Source organism: Malania oleifera, chromosome 7 (assembly GCF_029873635.1).
Source record: "Malania oleifera isolate guangnan ecotype guangnan chromosome 7, ASM2987363v1, whole genome shotgun sequence".
Taxonomy (NCBI): domain Eukaryota; kingdom Viridiplantae; phylum Streptophyta; class Magnoliopsida; order Santalales; family Ximeniaceae; genus Malania; species Malania oleifera.
This window is the reverse complement of record NC_080423.1, coordinates 15279240-15292987: the sequence shown is the minus strand read 5'-3', so window position 1 is coordinate 15292987 and position 13748 is coordinate 15279240. Positions and strand designations below refer to the sequence as shown.

The following is a 13748-nucleotide window of genomic DNA, read 5'->3' as shown; positions in this document are numbered from 1 at the left end:
ATTAAGTTAAAATGATCGATACCTGAACAAAATAAGGCAGATTCTCTAGGATTAGCTTCAGATCAGTAAACTTATAAAATGAATCCCACACAGATTTGATACACTGAGTGGAGACTGTACCTCTGTTATTTTGGTTATCAGAGAGGTAAGTGAGCACGTTCAGGCCTGAGGTTCTCTTTAGAAATTCCGCAAGCACCTCCATCATCATTATAAAACGATTATGGGGAATAAGGATCACCCTGCCTGAGCCCCTTACCACCTTTAAGAATCCTTCTACAGCCCCACTAAGAGAAGTAGAATAACAATGGGAGGTAATTCATTTTCTTCATCCAAGGGACAAAATTCATATGAGAGTCATTGCAAATGAGAGGATAAATAAAAAGTTACAGTCAACTGAATCAAAAGCCTTCTTTTATCAATTTTAGTTCAAATCTAGGAGGAGGCTTATCCCTGCTATAGCCGTGCAATAATTCCTGAGCCAACAAAACATTGCCCTGAATCTGCTTTCCTTTGATGAAAGCAGCTTGATTCACAATGATGAAAGAAGGCAAACTGGTTCGAAGCTTGTTTGTCGATATCTTCGTCAGACACTTATAGACTATGTCGCTGACTGCAGCAGATCTGAAGTCTGAGATAATAAACAGAGTTTTGCATTTAGGATCCAGAGAAGGAAGAATTCACATTGATGTGCTTCAATAGTTGAGGTTGATAGTTTATATAAAAGGATATATTTTTACTGTGAAGCAAATGATTATGCAAAAAAAAATTTATAAATCCTTAATAAGGAATAGCCAAATGTAATTATTCCCAAATTCCTTTATGGGAATGTTTATAGCCTTCCATTCCATGTTGGAAGAAATAAGTAATGGACAGGGAATAATTATTACCATGGGAATGCCTATTCCCAAATTTCTCATTGTATTTTATCTTATTCTTAGGAATAGCTATTCTGTGAGCCAAATGTAACCTTATAGTGTTTGAAGAAAGTTTGAATGGCAACAATAAAATCATTACTAATGATTTTCCAACATTAGCATCAGGACCTGGGACTATTTCATCAGAAAAGGAGAATACATTCTTCTTGATCTCTAGTTGCTGAGAGCTATTTTCTCAGAATTACACCAACTAAATCTGAGGCAATGTAAAAAGTTGAGGGGGCTTAACATTACAATTTGTATAGCCAGCAAAGCCTCATACACACAAAATCACCTTCCTTTATTTCATAGCCTTCAAGCTTAATTTTATGTCATAATCCCACACCAAGCATGTTTTAGGTAGGTTTTGGGCTTTTGACCATATAAGGATGGTTTTGCTTCAACTTGTGAGATACCTTTTTGTGAGACAAAACAGTGAGGGCAATGAGTGAAAGCAGATTCTACCTCACCCGAAAATTTGGTACTAGAGTTGCTCTGGAGGTTTTGGCATGTGGGTGGATCCTATATAGGGGTCTAGGTCCCACACAGAAGTATGAGCCTCTCTAATGAGGGCTTATTAGAGCTAGTCAAGACCTCACATTGGGGCCATATAAGGATGGTTTTTGTTTCAAGCTTGTAAGGTGCCTTTCATGGGACAAAACTGTGAGGTCCAATGTGCCAAAGCGGGCAATACCTGACTGGAGTTGGCTAGAGACTATTACACTTAGCTGCAGCACCATTGGTGCCATAGAGAACTTTAGTAGTATTTTCTTTGCACCGCCTATCTGAGAAAAAAAAAAAAAACCTTGTATTTTGACCAAAGTACTCAAAGGCGCAAGGCGTACCGAGGCGCGAGGTGAAGGTTTGTGAGGCGCGCAATTATTAAAATTTTGTACAATGCCTATTTGGTGAGTAATTGATATATGAACACATCGATAGTAATATTAGAATTTAAAATGCCAAAATATTCAATACCAAAATTGGAAATTTAATGAAATTGCCAAGCCGAAGGCTCAAAAGCATCAACAAAGTTCAACATCAAAAGAAAAGAGTACAATAAAAGAAGAAGCAGCTAAATTCAGTAAAAAAAAATGGTTATATATTATTTATAAATTTGCATTGAATGATTAATTACATATAATATTATAAAAAGGAGCAGCAGGCAGAAGGCAGCAGGCAGCAGGCAGCAAAAGAACTGAAGAAGAAGTGGAAAAGAAGAAGAAGAAGAAGAACTTACGAAAGCTCTTGCTGGACGAACTCACGAAGCTCCTGCTGGTTCAAAGGCTCAAAGACGAACTCACGAAGCTCCTGCTGGTTTGAAGAAGAAGGGTTCCGGATGGTTTTGTGTTGGTTTGAAGGGTTGAAGATGAATCCTGTTGGTTCGAGTGGAAGGCTCGAAGATGAAGGGCTAGGGCAGTAGGGCTGGTTTGAGTCGAAGGTTGGATTGCTGGAAGAGGGCTAAGGCTTGTTCTGGCTACAGTTTCTTTATTAACAGCTTCAAAAATTTCAAGACGCTGTGAGCCTCAGTGCGCCTGCCTGCACCTCTTAAAGGTCACCTCGCCTCAACAGCAATGAGGCGCTAGCCTTGTTGCCCCTCTGCGCCTCGCGCCTATGACTACGATGATTTTGACGCCCCACCTTCAGTCACTGAATTAGGTTTTTGCTTCATAATAGATTCCTCATTCCTCATCCTTCATAATTTCAAAATAATCTTGCTACTTAGTTTTAAATTTAGATAACAAAACATCACTTAGTTTTAAATTTAGATAACAGAACATCATCAAAGCAATTTATAATAAAGCCAGATGAACTAACTCCATATTCTGCAAAGAAAAGTTTCAAATCCATCTTCAGAACTTTTAATTTGCTACAGAAAACAAACATTGGAGTTCTAGGGATCTTAGAATTCCAAGTCCTCCACTGAAGACAAATTCAGAATGTTCAATCCAACAATATAAGAATTTGATGGGGAAGTTTCTGAAGATAGCATCCAAACCTTTTTTCAAGTGGGCAAAACATGGGAGCTGGCTGGTTTCATGCTGGTTTGAAGGGTTGAAGATGAATCCTGCTGGTTTGAGTTGAGGGCTCGAAGACGAAGGGCTAGGGCAGTAGGGCTCGTTCGGGTTGAAGGCTAAATTGCTGGAAGAGGGCTAGGGCTTGTTCTGGCTACAGTTTCTTTATTAACAGCTTCAAAAATTTCAAGGCGCTGTGAGCAATGAGGTGCTAGCCTTGTTGCCTCTCTGCGCCTTGCACCTATGATTACTATGATTTTGACGCCCCACCTTCAGTCACTGAATTAGGTTTTTGCTTTGTAATAGATTCCTCATTCCTCAACCTTCATAATGTCAAAATTATCTTGGTACTTTGTTTTAAATTAGATAACAAAACATCACTTAGTTTTAAATTTAGATAACAAAACGTCATCAAAGCAATTTATAATAAATCCAGATGAACCAACTCCATATCAGAACTTTTAATTTGCTTCAGAGAACAAACGTTGGAGTTCCAGGGATCTTAGAATTCCAAGTCCTCTCCACTGAAGACATAAATTCAGAATGTTCAATCGAACAATATAAGAATTTGATGGGGAAGTTTCTGAAGATAGCATCCAAACCTTTTTTCAAGTGGGCAAACATGGGAGATCAGAGATACTAGAAGGCAGAAATTAAACAGTAGAATATGGGAAAGAAATAGCCCAGTTTGCATTAGTGAGGACTTTGTCCAACTTCCTAGCAATAAAACCCTTATCCCTCTTATTGCGCGAAAAAAAGAGAAAGTCAATGGCACTTTGCATGCCAGTTAGGAGAAACTGTGCAGTTAATTTCATCCCTAGATCTTATAGTATTGAAGCTACCCATAATCTACTCCGGAGTATGATTGATTTGAAAAGAGCAGTGATGAGGGATTGACTACAGGGACTTCCTTTTTGATAGCTCATCGGGGGCATAATCTATAAAAAGCCGAAAACAAATTCCAAAAGAAATGTCTTTAATCTTCACAGTAATATGCTGGTGATCTAAAACATCCTTAATTTTCCAAATTCTTAGGTTGATATGTATCCAAATCATTCCCAATGGACATTATAACTATCCAATTCTTCTGCGAGCTCTTAAAATTTTCTAAAATGATGGCTTCCAATTCTAGTTTCACATCAACCAAGAAGGCTATCTCTGCTAATTTAATAAAACAAGCCATGCTACATGCATTTGAGGATCATTAAGTCCTGTAATGTTCCAAGTTCCAACTGGAAATATTTAAGATTTGAACATAGCACGAACTTTAATGTTTCTTCCTTGAGGAGGAATTTCTGGGACATTCAACGATTCTCCTTTTTTCATACACTTCTTGTTACCAGCGTGCTTATTAATGGCATCTAATGAGACCTCATATTGAGAGACATAAGCTGGATCAGAAGAGGAAGGATGATCCGCAGGATGTAACTTGCTAGCAAATTAACTCCCTTCAGCAGAAGCAGAAATACCCACTGTTTGTGAATTATGAGCATAAAGATTCTGTTCAACCGAAACATGATTAAGATAATCCTCTTTATTCTGTTCACCAGCACAGCAGTCATTAACTTGCTAAAGAAGAGATAGATGCATCCACAGCAGCCAAACTGCCAAAGTACTGATAGCCTCCTTGTTTGAAGTCCCAATTGGCTTATCATATCCTTGTTCCTTATCAGTCAATGGCTTCTGACAGATTTTATTTCCTCCTCATTCATATTACCTTTTAGGGGCTTAGCAGATAGACTGATCTCTTAATTTGTTTTTCTTACCCACTGCAATTTAGAGGGACTATCGTTGGTGGAATGACAAAAAATCTTGCAGTTTAGATGGCAAAAAGGCTTCCAATCATATTCATCTGCAACTGAAATAATCTCTTCATTAATAGGCTTTGGATCAACCTTAGAAGAAAGAATGTTTTCTACATCAACTTCTATGCAGACTCTAGCAAATGAGAGATATCTTGTTTCTTTTGTCAGAGAATCCTCATACAAAAGAATAGCAGTTCGACTTGGGATATATACCATGCAGTCCAAAACTAGGAAGGAATACTATCAAATCTAACCCAAACAGGCCTTTTCTTCAGGGTAACTTGATTTATTTCAGCAGTACCATTCCACATCTGCAAAAGATAGGTTTATTTCTTACGCACAAGGGCCAATTATCAAGAATCCGGTCCTGAACTGCAGATCTTTAAGCTTTAAGGTATTGGCGACATTACTAAGCGTAATAATTTCAGGAAGTTATGTCTATGCTAACTCTTCCTAGTAATATGTTTTATGTAAGATGGAGATCCATTGAAAAACCTAGTCAACCTACACTAGAACCCTCTCAGTCTGCAATTTTCAAACATAAGATCTCTCCAGGGGCTTGCACAAGAATTTGTCCTTCGATCTTAATAGGTTTGAAATACTGCAATTCCACATTTGGGTGGTGCTGGATTCTTGAATAAAATCCTCCAGCTTAATTCACCAGTAGTTCAGCAATTCAGCGAAGGAGGAGAGATTGGCATTAGCTGTTGATCCTGAATCTTAATTGTGATTGAATTAATAATAGGTGCATTAGGTACGTGAATCTTGATCATGGAAGAGCCCTGTGTTGATTAAAAATCAAAAAGTTATATAGAAAGAAATCCCATAGACCGAGAAGCCTGAACCACATCCATATCTAGCAAGCTAAAAACCAATCTTACTTCCTTCAAATTATATATCTAAAAGCAAAACAAGAGGCTCTCTATGGCCCTCAAAACTCTAATCCTAATTTCTGATAATTTTGAATCGAGAAATAAAATAAAATTATGAGAACCAACGAAATTTTTTTGTACAACTAAAAAATAAATAAATTATTATAATGACGCACCCAATTTATGATATGCATTTATTGGAGTCTTTTTCTGTACATCTAAATTGGATTACATAATTTAAGATACACATTTATTTTTTAAAAAAGTAAAAAATTAATTAATTAAATTAAATTAAAACATTTAACTCTTTAGATAGCTAAATCAAGAGATAGTAATATCCTGTGCATTGCATGCATCTCTACTAGTTTAAGGGAAAACTAAATAAAAACAAGATCAATTAGCAATCCGGGACAAACCCAGAAGATTCTTGCAATAATTCATACCTGAATTCATTTAATCTCGAATCAGCTGCCAAGGCTAGTGCAAAGCTGCTATCCTAGATAAGTTTAACTGGTTTTCCTTCCCTATCCAATCAACCTTCGCTACTTTTTTGTCTGTGTTTTTTGTGCCATTTAGCTTTTAACATGGTTCTTCTTATCAGCTTTTGTGATTTGAGTTAGATACAAGTATATAGCACATTCTTATTTCCACTTTTTTATCCTATGATAGAGGTGGAATATTTATTAAGGAAAGAAAGAAAAATACAATAAAAGGAGGAGAACAAGTCCATGAAATTTTTTTTTTTGAAAAATAAAAAACGGCAACAGCAGCAGCAACAAAGAATGTTGATATTAAATGATGAATGTCTTCCGATCACCGTACTTGGGAGATAAGGAATTCTCGGCAGAAGCATCCACAGCAGACTAGCAAAGCACAATTATGCAACATCATTCACTTCTTCCTTTGTTGAAAAAATCAAATGCACACCCCCCCCCCCCTTGCAGGGTGCACCCCAAAACCCACCCTCCCCCAAAAAAAGGAAAGAAAGAAAGAAAGAAAGATATATCCTCTGCAGAGTCTGGACAGACAAAATTGCTCAACGAAGCTATAATCTGTAGCTTTTTTTTGTTTTGGGGGGGGGGGGGGGTGTTGGGAGCATTAATCTTATTAGTCTGCATTGACATAACCCAGATTTCTGGGGATAAAACCTTATTCACCTGCGAATAGTCAGTAGTGTTTGTCTTCTTGACAGCCATGCAGCATGCAAAAAGCCTTAATTTTCTAAGGAACCTTAGCCCTTTAGATAAATTTCTCCCAAGGAAAACGACAACCATTTGAATTTTGGGTAAGATAGTCCTTATGCAATGGTCTTACATGAAACTCTCATAAAAGAAGTAAAAATCTGGTTGAAGATAAAGAATATTACTCAGAAGAGCTTGAAGCCATTCACCAATCTGTCATTAAGAGAAGTGATAGAAGCAAGAAAACTTGGCGAAGCACAACATCCCCTTGCCATTTGAATTTGGGTAAGATAGTCCAAAAAAGTTCTGCAAATGTCTTACATGAAACTCTCATAAGAGAAGCAAAAATCTGGCCGATGATCAAGAATATTACTCAAAAGAGGTGAAGCCATTCAACTATCTGTCATTAAGAGAAGTGAGAGAAGCAAAGAAAACCTTCACAAAACACAACATCCCCTTGCCATAGATCTTCCTCCAAAATCAGGTTTTAGTCCAATCCTTAAGTTTATAACAAGTCAAAGGAAGGAAAGAAGAAATGCATGCAAGAGACAATTTTCAACAAACTTGTGTAAGTAGTGTTCTACCCTCAAGTGTTTTTTCCTATTTATTAGTGTTGACACTCCAATTTTAACCAAGCCATTTTCGAGAAGACCCGATGTAATAAAATTTGACTTTGAACCCTGGAAATTGGAGGACCCTGTTTGAAAAGCCCAATGTTTTTAACTTAGTCCTGGTGTTTTAAATTGAGTCCCAGTGTTTTAAGTTGAGTCCCGGTGTTTCATATTGAGTCTTGTTTTATTTTAAATTGGAGTCCTGTTTTAAGATCGAGTCCTGGTATTTTCAAAAATAAGTCTTTTTTGGTTTTAAAATTGAATCTTTCAATTTGAGCATTTTCAATTTTTAAATTGAGTTTTTCCAAAATTTCAAAATTTTCGGAGTCGAGTCGTTTAATTTTTAAAATGATTTTTTTTTTTTTGAACATTTTTATCGAGTCATCTTTTCGAGTCCGGGTCCGTCCGTTGTGGGAATCAAGCTTTATTTTTAAAATATGGGATTTTCCTTTTGGGAAGATAAAAGTGGCCAACAAAAAATTAAAAAAAAGGGGAAAAAGCATGCCCAGGATTAATTCCCTCCAAAACCGCCAAACAGAAAGTGCTGGGAAGGAATATTTTTCCGTTTTGGCTTTTTGCTGGCCATGCGCGCCATTGTCCATCTGCAGAGCCTATAAAAAGGCTATTCACACGCAGCGGAGGGGGGAGGGGGGGGGAGCACTCGCACACAGAGCTCACTCTGCAGATCTCACTGTCCCACTCTCTCAATCTCCATTTTACTGTTCACCATCGTCGTTACTCTCGGATTCAACTCTCACTTCAGCATCTCTCTCTCTCCTCATCCTCGCACAGACCCTCTTGCCATCACCACCTCTCCCTCATTGTCACCCGAGCTCAGATCTCTGCACCATCATCACCATCGCAGCCACCACCCTCCACCGTCGCCATCATCATTTCCACCGTTTCCCTCACCTCCGCCTCCGTCAACAACCACCCCTGCACCATCACCGCTCCACGACCTACTAACAGACACACCAGCTCACACTCTCCATCCTACAGCTCCACCATCACAAGCAGCTCCATCCCTGCCGACCATCTTCCTTACGGCCAGCCCATCCCCATCACCTCACGGCCGTGAACACCCCCAGATCCGAGATCTCCTCTGCTCCATACCATTATCCAATCTTCCCGCACAACCTTACGGCCAAGCCGGCAGACCAGCTGCGAACTCACCACCCGAGCTTATTCCCTCTCTCGGTCTCTCTCGGGTTCTCCTCACAGATCATCTCTCTCAAAACTCTCTTCCACTCTCCATTTCATTCCACCAACTCCCTACGAGCCCAGATCCATACGCGGACCAGAGAACCCGTCTCCTCACAGCTCCCAGACTCCCAGTCTCGTCGTTGCAACGACCACCATCCTCACGCTCCCGCTCTTCCCCCATCATGCTCTCCCCCATTTTTTCTCTTTCCCTTGCAGCCTTCCGCGGATCTGCAGAGCCTCTATCCTCGCCTACCGCCATCTTCACAGCCACGACCACACCAGAACACTATCCAACATCTCTCACCAGCCGCAAGCCCTGATGGCCAGACCAGTGGCCGAACCCAGCCAGCCCTCTCGGCCAATCCCCGGCTCTCCTCCGGCCTCCGCCCTCTCTTTCCAGCTCCTCCACCACGGATGTGTTCGCGAACACGTCTCAATGAAGAAAATGTGACATCAGTCGTGTGTCAGAAAAATCTCCGTCACGAGCTTAATCGGATTCACAAAAAAATATTTTCTTGCCAACTCTCCGTTTGCCGTCTCTCTCCACTCTTCTTCTCTGTCTACGCATCCGTATTGTCTGTGTTTGGGTTCTTGGGCAAGCTGAGGAAAAAGGTTTGTTCCCTTGGCCTTCTGTGAAAGGTAATGTGCAGAATTATTTCAGAGTGAGTTGATTTCTCGAGTTTGGGTGTGGTGAACCTCCTGATTGTGTTGAGATTTGAAAGCTGAAATGCTTATATTGTTATTAAGTTGGGTTCTGTTTTGCTGAGAAGTGGGCGCAACTCTGACCTCTGATCCAAGTTCCACGCATCTTCTGATTCCATTTGCAGCACTGCTGTGTGCTTGCATTGTAATTTGGACATCATCTGGAGAAGAACTGATGGATGAATGAGTTGGTCGCCACACCTGCACACACATTGCAGCAAAACACACACTACACACACTGCTGCACGCACCTCCACACACACTGCACACACAGTGTACGCACAGCACTCACCCACACAGTGCGCACACAACACTCTCCCACACAGTAACACAACACTTCCTGCATGCACAGCACACACACAAGCTCACGTCCATTCATGCATTTGGTTATTTTTCTTAGTATTATTATTATTATTATTATAAGCATGTTAGATTTTTATTTCCATTTGATGCTTATTTATGTTGCATTTATGTTAATTTTTAAGTCATTCGATTTGGGTATATTTTTTGTTCATGCATTTATTCGGTTCCTTTTTTTTTGTTCACATTTTCTATGTATTTTTTTGCATCACTTCATGTTAATATTGTTTGCTTCTTTTTTTTTAGAGTTTAGATTATTTCCTATTAATTTAGGTTTTGTTTGAGGTTTAAGTGTTTTTAGGATTTAAATTACTGCATATTAATATTGTTCTAGTTTGGTTTGAGGTTTAGGTTGTATCTTATTAATATTGTTCAAGCTTTGCTTAAAGTTTATGTTGTTTAAGTATCTTTTTAGGGTTTGATCATTTCACGTTTATATTCAGTGGGGTTTTGATGATTATCATTTTATTTTTTTGATGGTCTTGACCAGACCTTAAACAGGTTGACCCATCTCCTTTGACCGGTTTTCTCCCCGAACTAGTTGGGTCTTCTGAATCGGTATGAAACGGGGTTAGTCTTTTATTTTATTTTATATTTAAACTCTTGAAAACCCATAAAAATTCATAAAAATTTCAGAAAAGTCACAAAAAAATCCAGGAGAAAATTTTTAAAATATTTTTGGGACTTGATTTCCATTGTTTTTGCTTAATTGTCTTTTTGTTATTTTAAAAATTTGGGAAAATATGGAAAAATCACCAAAAATCCAAAAAAATTGTTTCGAGGTCTAGAAAATTTTTTCATCCCGAATAAGTCCAAAAACCTTGTGGAATAGTATTTTCCTACTTAGAAAAACTCTACGAAATTTCAAAACCCTGGGAGAGTATTTTTGTAAACTATTTTCTTGATTTCCCATCCTGATGATTGCAATGGGAGGCTTTGACCTCTTCGGAGTATGGCATGCCCCGGTTATGAGGGAATACTTATATAGTATTTTATTTTGTGCATTTTCTTTGATTTTTGAAAGGGAGTAATTTTTTAAGGCTTATTAAATTTATTTTGGGATAATTTTTGATTAATTAGATACCGTTTGTAAGAATGGGCGCGTAGGGGGTGCTAATCCAAACCCGCCAGAAACCACCTGGCACGGGTGCGGCTGTGAACTGGGAAAAATATGGTGTGGATTTTGAAAAGAATATTTTTGTGGAAAACATGGTGTATGAAATCGCTACTAACCTTTTGGAGTATGGTTAGAACACTTGATTACTACCCAATTAAAGGTAGAATCGGTCTGCGTCATCAGAGTCAGGCTCGAGAGTACAGTTACACGAGGGAAAGGTATTAGCACCCCCTACGTGTCCATTCTTACGAACGATACCTAATTAATAAAAAATTATCTCAAAATAAATTTAATAAGCCTTAAAAAATTACTCCCTTTCAAAAATTAAAGAAAATGCACAAAATAAAATACTATATAAGTATTCCTTTAGAATCGGGGCATACCATACTCCGAAATGCTCAATGCCTCCCATTGCAATCATTGGGATGGAAAATCGAGAAAATAGTTTACGAAAATACTCTCCTAGGGTTTTGAAATTTCGAAGAGTTTTTCTAAGTAGGAAAATACTATTCCGAGAGGTTTTTGGACTTAATCGGGATGAAAACAATTTTATGGACCTCAAAACATTTTTTTCTCATTTTTTTTTTGGATTTTTGGTGATTTTTCCATATTTTCCCGAAGTTTTAAAATAACAAAAAGACAATTAAGCAAAAACAATGGAAATCAAGTCCCAAAAATATTTTTAAAATTTTCTCCTGGATTTTCTGAATTTTTGTGAGTTTTTTGAAATTTTTATGGGCTTTCAAAATTTAAATATAAAATAAAATAAAAGACTAAACCGATTTTGTACCGGTTCAGAGGACCCAACCAGTTCGGAGAGAAAACCGGTCAAAGGAGATGGGTCAACTTGTTTAAGGTTTGGTCAAGACCATCACAAAATAACAATGATAATAATCAAAACCCCACTGAATATAAACGTGAAATGATCAAATCCTAAAAAGATACTTAAACGAAATAAATTTTAAGCAAAGCTTAAAAAATATTAATAAGATACAACCTAAACCTCAAACCAAACTAGAACAATATTAATATACAGTAATTTAAATCCTAAAAACACTTAAACCTCAAACAAAACCTAAATAAATATGAAATAATCTAAACTCTAAAAAAAATAGCAACCAATATTAACATGAAGTGATCTTAATGCAAAAAAATACATAGAAAATGTGAACAAAAAAAAAGGAACCGAATAAATGCATGAACAAAAAATATACCCAAATCGAATGACTTAAAAATCAACATAAATGCAACATAAATAAGCATCAAACAGAAATAAAAATCTAACATGCTTATAATAATAATAATAATAATAATAAGTAGAAGAAAAATAACCAAATGCATGAATGGACGTGAGCTTGTGTGTGTACTGTGCATGCAGGAAGTGTTGTGTGTTACTGTGGGTGAGTGTTGTGTGTGCACTGTGTGGGTGAGTGCTGTGTGTACACTGTGTGTTGCAGTGTGTGTCACAGTGTAAGTGCATGCTGTAGTGTGTGTTTTGCTGCAATGTGTGTGCAGGTATGGCGATCAACTCATTCATCCATCAGTTCTTCTCCAGATGATGTCCAAATTACAATGCAAGCACACAGCAGTGCTGCAAATGGATTCAGAAGATGCGTGGAACCTGGATCGGAGGTCAGAGTTCACCCCCCCCCCCTCCCCCCCAAAAAAAAAAAATCTCAGCAAAACAGAACCCAACTTAATAACAATATAAGCATTTCAGCTTTCAAATCTCAACACAATCAAGAGGTTCACCACACCCAAACTCGAGAAATCAACTCACTCTGAAATAATTCTGCTCATTACCTTTCACAGAAGGCCATGGGAACAAACCTTTTTCCTCAGCTTGCCCAAGAACCCAAACACGGACAATACGGATGTGTAGATAAAGAAGAAGAGTGGAGAGAGACGGCAGACGGAGAGTTGGCGAGAAAATATTTTTTTGTGAAATCCGATTTAGCTCGTGACGGAGATTTTTCTGACACACTACTGGTGTCACATTTTCTTCATTGAGATGTGTTTGCGAACACGTCCGTGGTGGAGGAGCTGGAATGCGAGGGAAAGAGGAAAAATGGGGGAGAGCATGATGGGGGAAGAGCAGGAGCATGAGGATGGTGGTTGCTGCGACGACGAGACTGGGAACTGTGAGGAGACGGGTTCTCTGGTCCGTGTATGGATCTGGGCTCACAGGGAGTTGGTGGTATGAAATGGAGAGTGGGAGAGAGTTTTGTGAGAGATAATCTGTGAGGAGAACCTGAGAGAGACTGAGAGAGGGAATGAGCTCGGGTGGTGAGTTCGCGGCTGGTCTGCCGGCTTGGTTGTAAGGTTGTGCGGGAAGATTGGATAATGTTATGGAGCAGAGGGGATCTCGGATCTGGGGGTGTTCACGGCCGTGAGGTGATGGGGATGGGCTGGCCGTAAGGAAGATGGTCGGCAGGGATGGAGCTGCTTGTGATGGTGGAGCTGTAGGATGGAGAGTGTGAGCTGGTGTGTCTGTTAGTAGGTCGTGGAGCGGTGATGGTGCAGGGGTGGTTGTTGACGGAGGCGGAGGTGAGGGAAACGGTGGAAATGATGATGGCGACGGTGGAGGGTGGTGGCTGCGATGGTGCAGAGGTCTGAGCTCGGGTGACAATGAGGGAGAGGTGGTCATGGCGAGAGGGTCTGTGCGAGGATGAGGAAAGAGAGATGCTGAGGTGAGGGTTGGATCCGTCAGGGAGGATGATGGTGAACGGTAAAATGGAGATTGAGAGAGTGAGACCTGCAGAGTGTGTTCTGTGTGCGAGTGCTTCCCCCTCCTGCTGCGTCTGAATAGCCTTTTTATAGGCTCTGCAGATGGACAATGGCACGCATGGCCAGCAAAAAGCCAAAATGGAAAAGTATTCCTTCCCAGCACTTTCTGTTAGGCAGTTTTGGAGGGAATTAATCATGTGCATGCTTTTTCCTTTTTTTTTTTTTTTAATTTATTGTTGGCCAC

General features: G+C 39.2%; 1 protein-coding gene across 1 annotated transcript in view; it reads left to right on the top strand.

Moving 5' to 3' along the window:
• The window catches only part of LOC131159936 (iron-sulfur assembly protein IscA, chloroplastic), a 29129-nt gene that overhangs the window by 2490 nt on the left and 12891 nt on the right, over window positions 1–13748 (top strand). The gene's annotated exons all lie outside the window — the stretch shown is intronic.